The sequence below is a fragment of the Dreissena polymorpha genome, chromosome 5, assembly GCF_020536995.1.
Source record: "Dreissena polymorpha isolate Duluth1 chromosome 5, UMN_Dpol_1.0, whole genome shotgun sequence".
Taxonomy (NCBI): domain Eukaryota; kingdom Metazoa; phylum Mollusca; class Bivalvia; order Myida; family Dreissenidae; genus Dreissena; species Dreissena polymorpha.
In genome coordinates this window covers 81,276,693-81,289,304 of record NC_068359.1, presented here as the reverse complement: position 1 = coordinate 81,289,304, position 12,612 = coordinate 81,276,693, and positions in this window count along the sequence as shown.

Sequence of the window (12,612 nt, the reverse complement as noted above, 5' to 3'; positions counted from 1 at the left end):
CCTTTATTTAAGGCAAGTGACCGATTGCCCAAACAGTACAAAACAGCACAATACAGCACAATACAAACCAACATAAACACAAAATATGAATAAAGCTGGGGTCACCGCCTTGGAACGGTCAATGCAAAGCATTGGGGGTTTAAACCTGGTTATAGAGCGCTCAACCTCACACTTGGCCCAGCAATATTCATAATACATTTAAGTGTAAATAAAATTTAACGTCATAGCATAGTAACTCAAATTAAACAATAATAAAAGGGAATAAAACGCATTCAATTTAATTACTTTTTAATTACTCAATTGCATTGAAGATACAAGAGTAACAGAATTACAACTTTTTGACGAACGATCAAATAAAACTATTAACAATTGTCAACTACATTCCTTCTTTATAGAAAAGATTTGAGAATATAGAATCATTTAGTTAATATCTCAGATAATCATCGCGCAAATACAGGAAGAAGCAGCAATAATGGGTGTAAAAATTCCATATTACATAGCTTGGTTGTTTATGTGACTGCTAAACAAATTAAAAATAATTAAATCAAACAAGAAACGCCTATCAGAGAGAAAATATAAATAAAATGGAACGTTATAAACCCAATGACCTATGCATGTAGATTACAACTGGGAAAGTCGGTCGAATGACGTCACAAAAATCCATAATGACGTGAACAAATTCCAAGGGCAGTACTAAATAAAAATATTAATGGGGCTGTGCTACTAATAAAACAAGTTTAGGTGATTTAATATTAAGAAGCAAATGAATAAAAATGGTAATTCCATTAAAGCGACATTATTGGAATCAAACAGTATATAGGTGTTTTGACAACTGAAGACAGAAATGATTTGATGTACGATTTGAGTCCAAATGTAGTTTACATGCAGATTTGTTCATACGACACAATGACACAATTTTATTCAACAGTGAAAAATGCCTATATTGTAGTATTCATGCAGATTTGTTCATACGACACAATGACACAATTTTAATCAACAGTGAAAAATGCCTATAATATCACTAATGATTCCAAATTTTAAGGGAAGAAAGATATAGTGAATCGAAAACCATCAAACACGTGTTTTTAAGTACATAAGCATCGTATCCTTTTGATAAAAACAAGTTAATTAAATTGAAAAGTTTAATATGAACATTTGGTTTAACATATTTTAATTTGCGGACACGCTTCAAAACATCTCCGTAAAATGATGGATGGGAGATTCCATTATTTAAATGCCATTTTAAAGAAACATTATATTTTGAAATTAAATCACCATACTTAGAGTAAAATCTAGCAAATTTATTTCTTAGGTTATGATACAAAAAGCCTTGTTTTAGCAATTTTTTAGTTAATATTAGATTACGATCATTAAAATCTTTAATACACGAACATGCTCTGGCATAACGTACCAACTGCGAAATGTAAATACCATAGGAAGGTCCTTTAGGGATGTTGCCATCTAGAAACGGAAAATTTACAATTTGAAAGTTAAAATCGTCCCGTTTGTCGTATAAACTAGTTTTGATCAAATTATTATTAATAGTTAAATGTAAGTCTAAATACGCAGCGTCTGTATTGGATATACACGATCTATTTAAGACTGGTTCTTTTGGGTAGATTTTGTGAATATATTGTTCAAATAATGGATTATCTAAATTAAGCATGTCATCAATGTACCTACTAGTAAGGTTAAAACAATTAATCAAATCTACTTGCTTAGTTTTAGATAATTCTAACATAAATTCGCTTTCATAACAATATAAAAAAAAGGTCAGCTATAAGTGGCGCACAATTAGTACCCATAGGAACGCCAATAATTTGTTTAAATATTTTACCATTAAATTCAACAAACAAGATATCCAAAAGAAAAGTAAGTGCTGCACAAAAGTCAAGACCAGTCCAAATGATGTAATTATCTAATATCTGATTAGTAAAAAAAGCTGTTTTAGTGTTTAAAGCTAGATACAAACATTTCTCTCTAGCAAAAGTTTTTTCAATCAAAGAAACAAGTTTGGATTTTATTAAAGCGTGAGGAAGCGTTGTATATAGTGTCGAAAAATCATAAGTACTTACCTGTGACACCTTATATTTTTTATTTTCAATTTTATCAATAACTTCTAAGGTATTTTTTATTGACCAAAATAGGTTAATATTACTATTTTCATAAACTTTATTACAAAATTTAGCTATATGATATCTAATAGCACTCAATGCAGATGTAAGATACACTGATAATTGTTTGGTGGTACAAGACACTGAATTAGCGATAAAACGACTTTTATATGGCGTCTTATGTAATTTAGGTATCCAGTAAAGTGATGGCAATTTCTTGTCAGTAATATTGACTATTACATTTAACTTTATGCATTGGGCAATATGGTCGGTAATAATTTCATTAGGTTGCTTATTGTACTCACAATATGATGTAGTTTGTGAAAGTTCTTGTGAAATAGTTTGAACATAAAACACTCGTCATATTATGATAACATTATTAGCAGCCTTATCAGCAGGAACTAAGACGAATTTAGATTTTAAGTCTTCAAGCAATTTACAGAGATTTTGTTTATTAAATTTAGGTGAATGTGGTAGGGCCAAAGGATGTGTATCATAAAAACATATTTTATTCATGGCCATACTAAATATTTTTGTTTTCCAATCATTGAGTGCAGTAATTTCAGCATTTTCCTTCCTGCACCATTTAGTGCAATATGCATGTAAGGATGTTACGATATTCTTAATGCAGTCATCAAAATCAACAAGAATAGGCAGTCTGTACTTAGGGCCTCTGCGTAGCAAATTTCTAAGGTTTTTATTTTGAATGAAATTAAGGTCCCCAGTAATAACATGTCCAACTGGACCATATATATATTTAGAACTAGTACAGTCACATAATGTAGGACAATTTCTTATTACATTTATATCTGTGGAAATAGAATTATAATTAAAAACGATACTTCTTACAGGTTTACTATATTTGTAGAAAATAAGTGGTGATTCAGTATTGCGGAAATAAGGGGGAATCAACCGACGTACATTTTTATCATTGAATATTTTAGGAAGGTCAATTAAATCAAGACCTTTGTTACAAAACTCAATTTTGATACGATTTCTAGTTTTGTTAAGTACATTTTCAATAAAAGGTTTAAGATAGTAGTCAGTGAAAGATTCAATAATACAAGCACATTCATATAGAGGGTCAGATTGAAGTAAAATAAGTTTACATTCCTTATCAATATGCGCCAACGAAGAAACAGAAAGAGAGCAAAGTGCACTTAGTAATTTATGTTTACCCCCATTTTGTAATACTGTGTAGCAATCATTTAAAGAAAGCAGACGTTTAAATTTACGCCTTAAGTTACCATTTTTTCCTAATGCCATGTGAACGTTTATTTCTTAGACGTTTACTAAACAGAGGAAATGAATTAATCGATTTATTTTTTGAAATTGTTCCAACATTTAGAATATTATCATTTAATCCAAGTGGGTAAGCTGATTGCAAACGTTTAATCCATTCAAATTCTGACATGCACCTTGCTTTTAATTGGCACTGACTAGAAGTACTATCATTAAAAATAAGTTGCTCCACAGGTTGAATTGAAATATTTGTTACGCTATGACCTGTTTTATTAAAGTGCTGGTAAATGAAGTTATAAAATTTATTGTTATTTTTAATTTTAAAAAAATGTTCCCTAAAACGTGTTTTAAGTGATCTACCCGTCTGCCCAACGTATTGCGCACCACAACAGGGTACATTTCAAGTAATAACATAAACCACATGCATAGAATTTCATGAGACATCGGATTTAATATTAACTGAAAATTTGCGGTTATTAACCGATGAAAGAATAAAAGAGGACATATTTAAAAACTTGCAACATAAACACTTCCTGGAGTTGCACTTATTTATTGTAGGATACCGATTACACGGAGCTAAATTACGCTGCGAACTAGAACCCAGCCGCATTGTACCTCCAATGAAAGATGTTCGAAGTAAACTTAATTTGACTGTAGGTTTAGAAAAAAGTAATTGTCTATAATTTAACGGCAAATGAATACTACGTGTAATCGGAATTCTCAATGGTGAGAGAACAACTTTCGGGTTTTTTGTAATCAATCTGTCCATAGGTTATTTATTTGGCGAAACCACCAATCTTATAATCACATTAATACACATTGCCAAGTCAACATACATAAAAGAGTAAGAGGCAGCTTGTCAGATAATGGTCTGTTAAAATTCAGTATAACCTGCAGATCTCTCAATTGATGAACATACACGTTTACTTTATAAGTACAGAGAATGTATAAGGATCTAAGTATAAGAAAGGTCTTAAACAAGGTTTCTAAAAAAATGATAAAAACACAATACCGCCACCAGCCTCTGAAGGCTGAAAATATAACAACATCGAAGATATGTACGGGGATACACGCTACTGCATCCACGCAGCACACATCAAACTGTTGTGCAATGCAATATAAAGAAGTGAAACTCCAGCTGCTGGAGCAGTATTGAATTTTCATTAAAAACAATTAGTTGGTCCTTTATTTAAGGCAAGTGACCGATTGCCCAAACAGTACAAAACAAGAAATTTTACTTTGAGTATGCCTACCCCAATTCATTTTCACGCAATAAATTTAAGTATAAATTTGTATATCACTTCTTTTTGGGTTTTTTAGTTGCTTATTAAAAGCTACAGTTATAAACCATGACATGTGAAGAAATTTAGCTAACTTTGAATTAATATTGATATAATAATACATTAATAATACAATCTTAAGGTCACCTAAAGTCAAAAGGCAACATATGAATACAGGCGCAGTTCACCACAAAATGACAAAGTTGTCCCAATATTACGTAGCATAAAAATGTATAAGTTATCATGTTTCTTTAAACATGTAGCACAATAATATACAACTTATATTTAAATAAAAACAGCCAGATTAATGACAACTAGATGTACATAATTTAGTATCAGTATAAAGCCATTGCGTGATTTTGACTGGCCGCGTGTCATTTGAAAGCCATATTATCCCGTTCCGTCACTTTTCGTCACTGAAAAACTGACCGATTTTAGGGACCACTTCAGATAAAATATTTGTTTGCGTTTGTGACTTTTGGTAGCCCCTCATTGTTTTTAGCAATGAAAGTATCCCTAAAGTCATCCTCTCCGGAACTAGAAAATATGGCTTTCAAATGCCAGTCCATATCCCGCAATGTTTTCAGCTGTTGGTCGCTTTAGAGTTCCTCTATGCAACAGCACGTCTAACAATCTAATGTTCTTTGCCTTTAAGGCTTTTCATGACTTAAACAAACTGATTTATGGATTGCAGTAACAGTAAAGATGTAGGCAATATTTTCAGTAATTTTACATGTTTTAAGCAAGGATCCCAGTGCTTCAACATCATCAGGAGCACTGTGGGCGTTGCAGGTTGCCTGGAGAACACGTTCACTTCCTGTTTGTGTTTCTAAACAGTGTGTGTTCAGCAATGCAATAACAAAAACCGGAAAATCAAACCTGCGCCCATTATGAGCAACAAAAATGGCTCTGGGAAATTTTGCAAACCACATCATACAATCATGTAGAGAAGTTTTAATTGATACACTATCAACACTTCCACCATTTACACGCATTATGCCATGATCATCAACAGAGTTGCCAATCACTTTCTGAGCTTCGGAAGAAATTGGCACTGTTGTCTTCACATATGTCGAGAACTTAAAACCCGTCTTCCAATGCACAGCAGCAATCTGAGTAATATCAGGCATTACTGTACCTCGAACTGAAATACAAAATTAAATTCACACAATGCTTATTTCATGAATTGTATAATTCCCCTTTAAGTTTCATTCTGACGCCTTATATGATCGTTGGTTATGAGAAAAATCAATTTTCAGCACAACAAGCACATTACATATTGACAAGTCGTTGAACTCAAATTATCGTTTGGGAAAAGAATTCACCATTTATATGAATAGCTTAGAATTTTAATGTACCTATAATAATAATAATAATAATAATAAAATCTTTATTTAAGAAATACATCAGATGAAATTACATAATATGCAATTTATATAATACATTTCTTATTTTCAACAAGGTCTTCTAACAAGATACAATTTACAACAAATACATCATATTTCATCTTGAGCAATAAGAACAAAACATAAAGAATCATATATGCATGCACATATAATGATATATATTATAATTTAAAACAAATGACAGACATAAAACTACAATAACCATCTATGCAAGAACAGTATTTAAACATTAAACTAATGTTATTTACTAAAACAACATGAAGCATGTTCAGTTTATTTCATAAAGTGTGGAAGAAAGATAAGCTTTTAATTTTTTCTTAAATGTAATTAAATTGTTTATTTGACGTATATATTGGGGTAACGAATTCCAAATTATTTTGCTAGAAAATTCAAACGATTGTTTGAAATAGTTTGTTTTGGGTATTCGCACTAGCTTTAAATCCCCCTTTTCGCAAGATCGCAAGTTATAGTGATTATTTTGTGAAGGTGTCAAAAGGTCACGTATGTATGTTGGGGTTTGATCGTGAAATGCTTTAAATACAATAACTGACGTGAAATAGTGATTATGCTCCTTCATAAGATTTATTATTAAAAGTAATGAATTTATTTAAAAAAAATGTTATATTTGGAATAGCTTTTAATATTTATAATAACAATCACAAGTATTTTTAATAATGTGCCTGTCCTGGGGTTCTTACCAAAAATCTTTAAAAAATGTAATTTTACCAAACTATGAACACAGTGCCTTTAATAAAACAATTATTATTAATATGTTTCATGTTCATCTGGAATAGGAAATAAGAAGACAGTTGATGAGAAAAAATACTAAAATTTGGCACCAGAATAGTAAATAACATTGTATTAAAAGTTAGTTTTTACACTTACTCCATTTCTTTCTCATAAGCATCAATGGCAGCCTTGTTAGACGACGCAGTTCAGATTTTCTTGATGGCCTCCCCAGCACGAGCCTCCATCTTCTTAAGATTTCTATTTGCAATAAGCGTTATGTTTAGAGTGGTAAGAACGTTATTTACCTTCACCGGCCTACCCAAACTGACTTTCATTGCTGAAAAGAGAATTGAAAATGATAAGAACATGAAAACGAAATAAGGCCGTAGTTACTTAATAATGACGTCACAATGTATTTTCATAGAATCCATTCGTATCATCATTGGCGTCGCTCTGGTGAGCGGCGACTAGTATGTAATACATTTTTGTTTCGCTTATGGGAGGACAAGTTATTTTACGGATCAATGTATATATTTTTGTTTTAAGAATATCTTGCATAGTGGTGATTTTTTGTGTTAATTAGTGTGAATAAGTACTACATTTGTGCCTATTACATCTATTACAACATTTATTGCCAATAATGCAAAGCTAATTGTTTTAATTAATAACTGATCCACAACTGATCACAGCGGAAAGATCACAGGGATTGGGCAAATACGCGAAACTTTCTGGTTTTGTATAAAAACAAAACATGATCAAAATATATTTATTTTGTGGATTTTATAATTGCTTATTTGGTGGAGAATCAATGTAGTACGATATTTGATGACCTATCGCGCAAGCAAGTTTAGTGGAAGGCGTAGTGGTACGAAAACGCACAATGTATTAGTTTATTAATAGACATATAATAACGATCGCTATACACAACTTCACCAAATAGCAGTACATTAATGATGTCAGCCGGAATAGTTCAGTTGGGAGAGCGTTAGACTGAAGTTGTTTACGCAACAATCTTCTAAAGGCCCCCGGTTCAATCCCGGTTTTCGGCACGAACGGAACAGTTCGGCGGCTGACAATTTTTTTCTGTCAGGTTAATAAATATAATAAAGCTTTATTTTATGTAGACATTTTAAAATCTATTTTACTACAATTGGACATTTTTATTAAAATTAATGGATGCCGCGTGATGACAACGTTAATTAAAAATTTTAACATCACTTAAATATCTTTTAAAAAATACACGTGTTTTTTGTATTAACAAATAAATGCAAACAACACATCTATTATCCATGTATTTTTATGGTTGTCTATCACAGGCCCTAAGTACTATCCCTACCACATATAGAGCGCGAAGCGCGACACGTATTATTGATTGTAACAATGGGTTGCGATAAAGGAATCAGCCGCTTATCAAGGAGGAGCTGAGTCCCAGCAACCCGTTTCCCTAGAGTCAAACACTCCTCGGAGTTTTTTTTAAGAACCACATATAGAGCGCAAACCGCGACACGTATTACTAACCAGGTGGTATAGGCCCTTTAACATTATCCGACCATTACGTCCATAGTTAGAATTTGAGAAATTTTGAAATTGTTGTTTGAAGTCCAAAATTTTTATCCGATTGTTCCCAAACTTGCACAGGTGAGCATTTTTACCTCATTTAAAATGAGAAACATTGGGATAATAAGTCCACTTTTTTTTCTATAAAATTTGACAAAATAAACAATTTTCACTTGTTTAAAAGATTTCACACAGTGTTTTTATATCAGTATTACTCGAACCCTATTAAAAATGATGAATATCGGAGCAATAAATCTATTATGATCTTTTACTGAATTTCAAAGTATTGTGAAATGCAGCTTTTTTATGCAATTTACAGTTTTCATTCAATTTTTTTTTAACTTTTACAGATTTTCATATCAATGAGTACTCAATCCCTATCGTTAATGAGCAACGTAAGAATAAGTTCAGAATCATCTCCCCTTGAAGTTGAGAAAAATATGAAATTACGCTTACAAGATGAAGCAGATTTTTTAAAACCTACACAGTTCTGTTCCATTAATGAAAACTGCACACGGATGCCAGTACAAAAAGGAAACCAATGTAAATAAAATGAACTATGAAATATTTGGGGGTTACAACACAAAATCATAGATAATGGTTATTTGGGAGTTATAACACAACATCATAGATAATGGTTATTTGGGGTTTATAATACAAAATTATAGATAATGGTTATACCAGTATCTTTTTCTATTTTGTTTAAATAATCGGCCAATATATTAATATTTACAGTAGAAAAAAAAACGTTCCATGTAACTTCATTGAGTGCCTTTTACACTGAAATTCCCGACGCCCTTTGATGCTTTGCATCAATACTTATCTTGTTACATGATTATTAAATCACATGAATGAGCAATCAATTGGATTTAACAACACAAATGCGAAACTAAATTTGAAAACTGAATATGATGGACACCGGAATGTTTCCTTATATATTACACGATAAACAAATATTCACTGGGAATGACACTTGGAATTTTAAGGGGTCTGAAAATGTGTAAAAAGTCCAAAGATCAATGGCAATTGTACAATGATTAAACATTGATAGAAATGGCAGGTTGAAAAATGAAGACATGCATACCTGTTCCAAGCTTGGTATTTACGTCAAAGCATGGCATTCCCCTGATCTTGAGATGGTGTTTTCCATAAGCAACACGGTTGACTTCTCTACTGTCAGGGTTTTCACAAACAACGTACAAATAACCACTGAGGCCATTTTGTAGTTCGCCAACAATGTTATATATTGTCAAAGGAATGGGGCACAGATAACAAAACTGACCATACTGTAATTTGTTTAGCAAAACCTCCATCTCAACGAGTCAATCAATCTTCTTCCAACCCCCCCCCCCCCCCCACCAACTTCTGCTTACTCTTTTCACGCCATTTAGCAAATGCGAATAGCTTTTACGTGAGTCATTTTCACACAAATCGCCATCGCAGAGCTCGGTAAATGAATAATTGTTATCGAACACAACTTTGTCGATCGGTGTTTGCTTTATTTTCGATTTTGCAAATCGCTCGCTTTTATTTCGCACTTTCATTTTGCTAAGAAAATGTCAACAACCGTGACGTCATGAACACAAATATTTTATGAAACGAATTAATTTAACTTATATTTGTATTGTATAGTTATTAAATCTTAAAGCAAATTTAACTCTTAAATAAAAAAAATTATTTCGTGTATTAAGTATAATTTCCGGACTTTACCGTAGATTTCGCTTATAGCCGAAACGCTTTCCGAATACGGCAATATCGATCGACTATTCCCGATCTCATTAGGCACCTACTGCCTTAATAAGTGACTGTAGTGTAACGGTTATCAATAAAGCAATAAACCGTGTAATCGCTGTCGTCTTGTAAAATTGAAGAGAATACGCGTTAACCAAAACTCGAACAGCAAAAGTCTGCGCTATTGTTAGAAAAACCACAAAATAAATATATTTTGATTATGTTTTGTTTTTATACAAAACCAGAAAGTTTCACCGGTTCGCGTATTTGCCCAGTCCCTGTGATCTTTTATTATTGCCCAGTCCCTGTTATCAGTTATTAATTAAAAGAATTAGCTTTGCATTATTGGCAATAAATGTTGTAGTAAATGTAACTGGCACAAATGCAGTACTTATTTACACTACTTTACACAAAAAATCACAACTATGCAAGATATTCTATAAACAAAAATATATACATTGATCCGTAAAATAACTTCTCCTCCCATAAGCGAAAAAAAGGTATTACATACTAGTCGCCGCACTTCAGGGCGAAGCCAATAAAGACTTTCAGCAATCGAGTGCTTTAAGGCTGTGTCCCAAGTGAAGAAATTTTTTATTTGGTTATTACTAAAATTTTATTTATATTTTAAATGCGTTGTATTCATTTGTATGCGTTTTTGAACATAGTAGTTATTAGTATTTGTGTATTACTAGTTAAAAACTTTGTTTTGTTGTTTTTGTTTTTAATGTTTAGACGCTTATTTACATTTTTCAAATGTACTTAATAAAAAAAACATACGTGAACGAGTCATTTAAAACATAATACGCACGCAGTAACGAAACAGTTAGATCAATGTTTGATTTCCTTAAAAAAAAAGATTTTGTATCTTTTGTTTATGTCAAAAGAGCGGCGTATTGTCTAAAGATGAAATACTTAGATTAAGTCTTAAATAACAAAAGGAAGATTTCTGTTCTCTTTCTTAAGTACACGATATGCGGATGATCAAATTCGAACGCACCAAATTTAATAGGTGGTATATGTTACCGTGTATTATTCAAGAGGGCAAGATTCCTTATTCAAATAATTTATTGCGGCGAATGGAGGAATCTGAGCGAACTGATAAACAGACGCGGAATTTTACAACAAACAGATCTTTTTGGTTGATTTATGTACTTGGAATCGCAGATATCGGGCTGTTAAAAGAAACAACTCTGTCTCCATGGAAACACACACGATCTCTGTTCTTAGAGTACATTACGACATTAAAACATTTACTAGTAATATCTTGTGTCGGAGGCGAAAGAGCGGAATAACACAGATACTACGATGGACACTGAATTTTAACATTTGTTTCCCTTTGCACATTTTAATTACATGTTATCGCATGCACAGAATATTTCGTAAAATTGAACAGTTTGATATTTTCTTAAAAAAAGAAATACCCATTAAATTTCATGGAAATCAATGCTGATTATGTAAAACGATACATGCCAATATTATTTTCTCGAAAATGGCTTCCCGTGCCTTGGATGTGATGTCACGCCGTTCATATGCCGCAAAATTGTATGAATATTATTTTTGCTTATAAATGCAAGTTAATACTTTAAAAGTGACGACATTATTAACATTATGCTTGCGTATAAATACAAGTCAATTGTTAAAATTCAATGATAAATGCATGCATTTTTGCTTATAAATGCAAGTAAATGTTTTAAAAGCGACGACAATATTAACATTATGTTTGCGTATAAATAAAAATCAATTGTTAAAAGGCAATGATAAATACATGCATGTTTTTGTTTGTGAATGTAGTTTGAGTAAACGTTAATTTATTAAAACATTTAAACGTAATTATTTGATTTTGAATGGACCTCAGCGACCCAAATTTATCAGTACATGTAGTTAAAAAAAAATGTTTTCGAAGTAACAATATTGTTTGAACTAGTTTTGTGACATATCGGGATAAGTTTAAAAATTTAAGATTTAAAAATATGAAAATTATCAAGCGTTTTAAACGGAAACAATAGAAAACGTTGGAGAGTTATGTTGTTATCGTTGTATTTGTAACAATACGAGGATTGTTTATATAAAGTACACAATTACTCGGCTATTATATCAGCATTCATTTCCGAGTGGTCTAAGCGCTTAACTTTTACTCTAATGGTTAGTAGTTCGGGCCTACGTGTGGATTACTTTTTTTTGCTTTCTTTTCTTTTAATCTTGTTTTAAACTGACGCTCTTTAGTTCCATTGTTAACATTTATAAATTTAAAACATTTAATGGCAAACTTCGAAACATGCCAAAATATGTGAATAAGTCCCTTTAAAGCATCGCAATTTTTCGATATCTTTTAGTGCAGTCTTTTATCAGTTATCGCATTTCCGAATAATGTTAGGTTGATGCCGAACGATAACAATATAGATCGCATCACACCTACTAATGTACAGATACATATCTAAGACACACTAGAGTTGTCCCTAGCGTGTTATTTGTCGAAACAAAGACACATATCGTGATATGCGTTTGTTGATGTAACGACTGTTTCATTTTACATCTGTAGAAAGAAAGGGA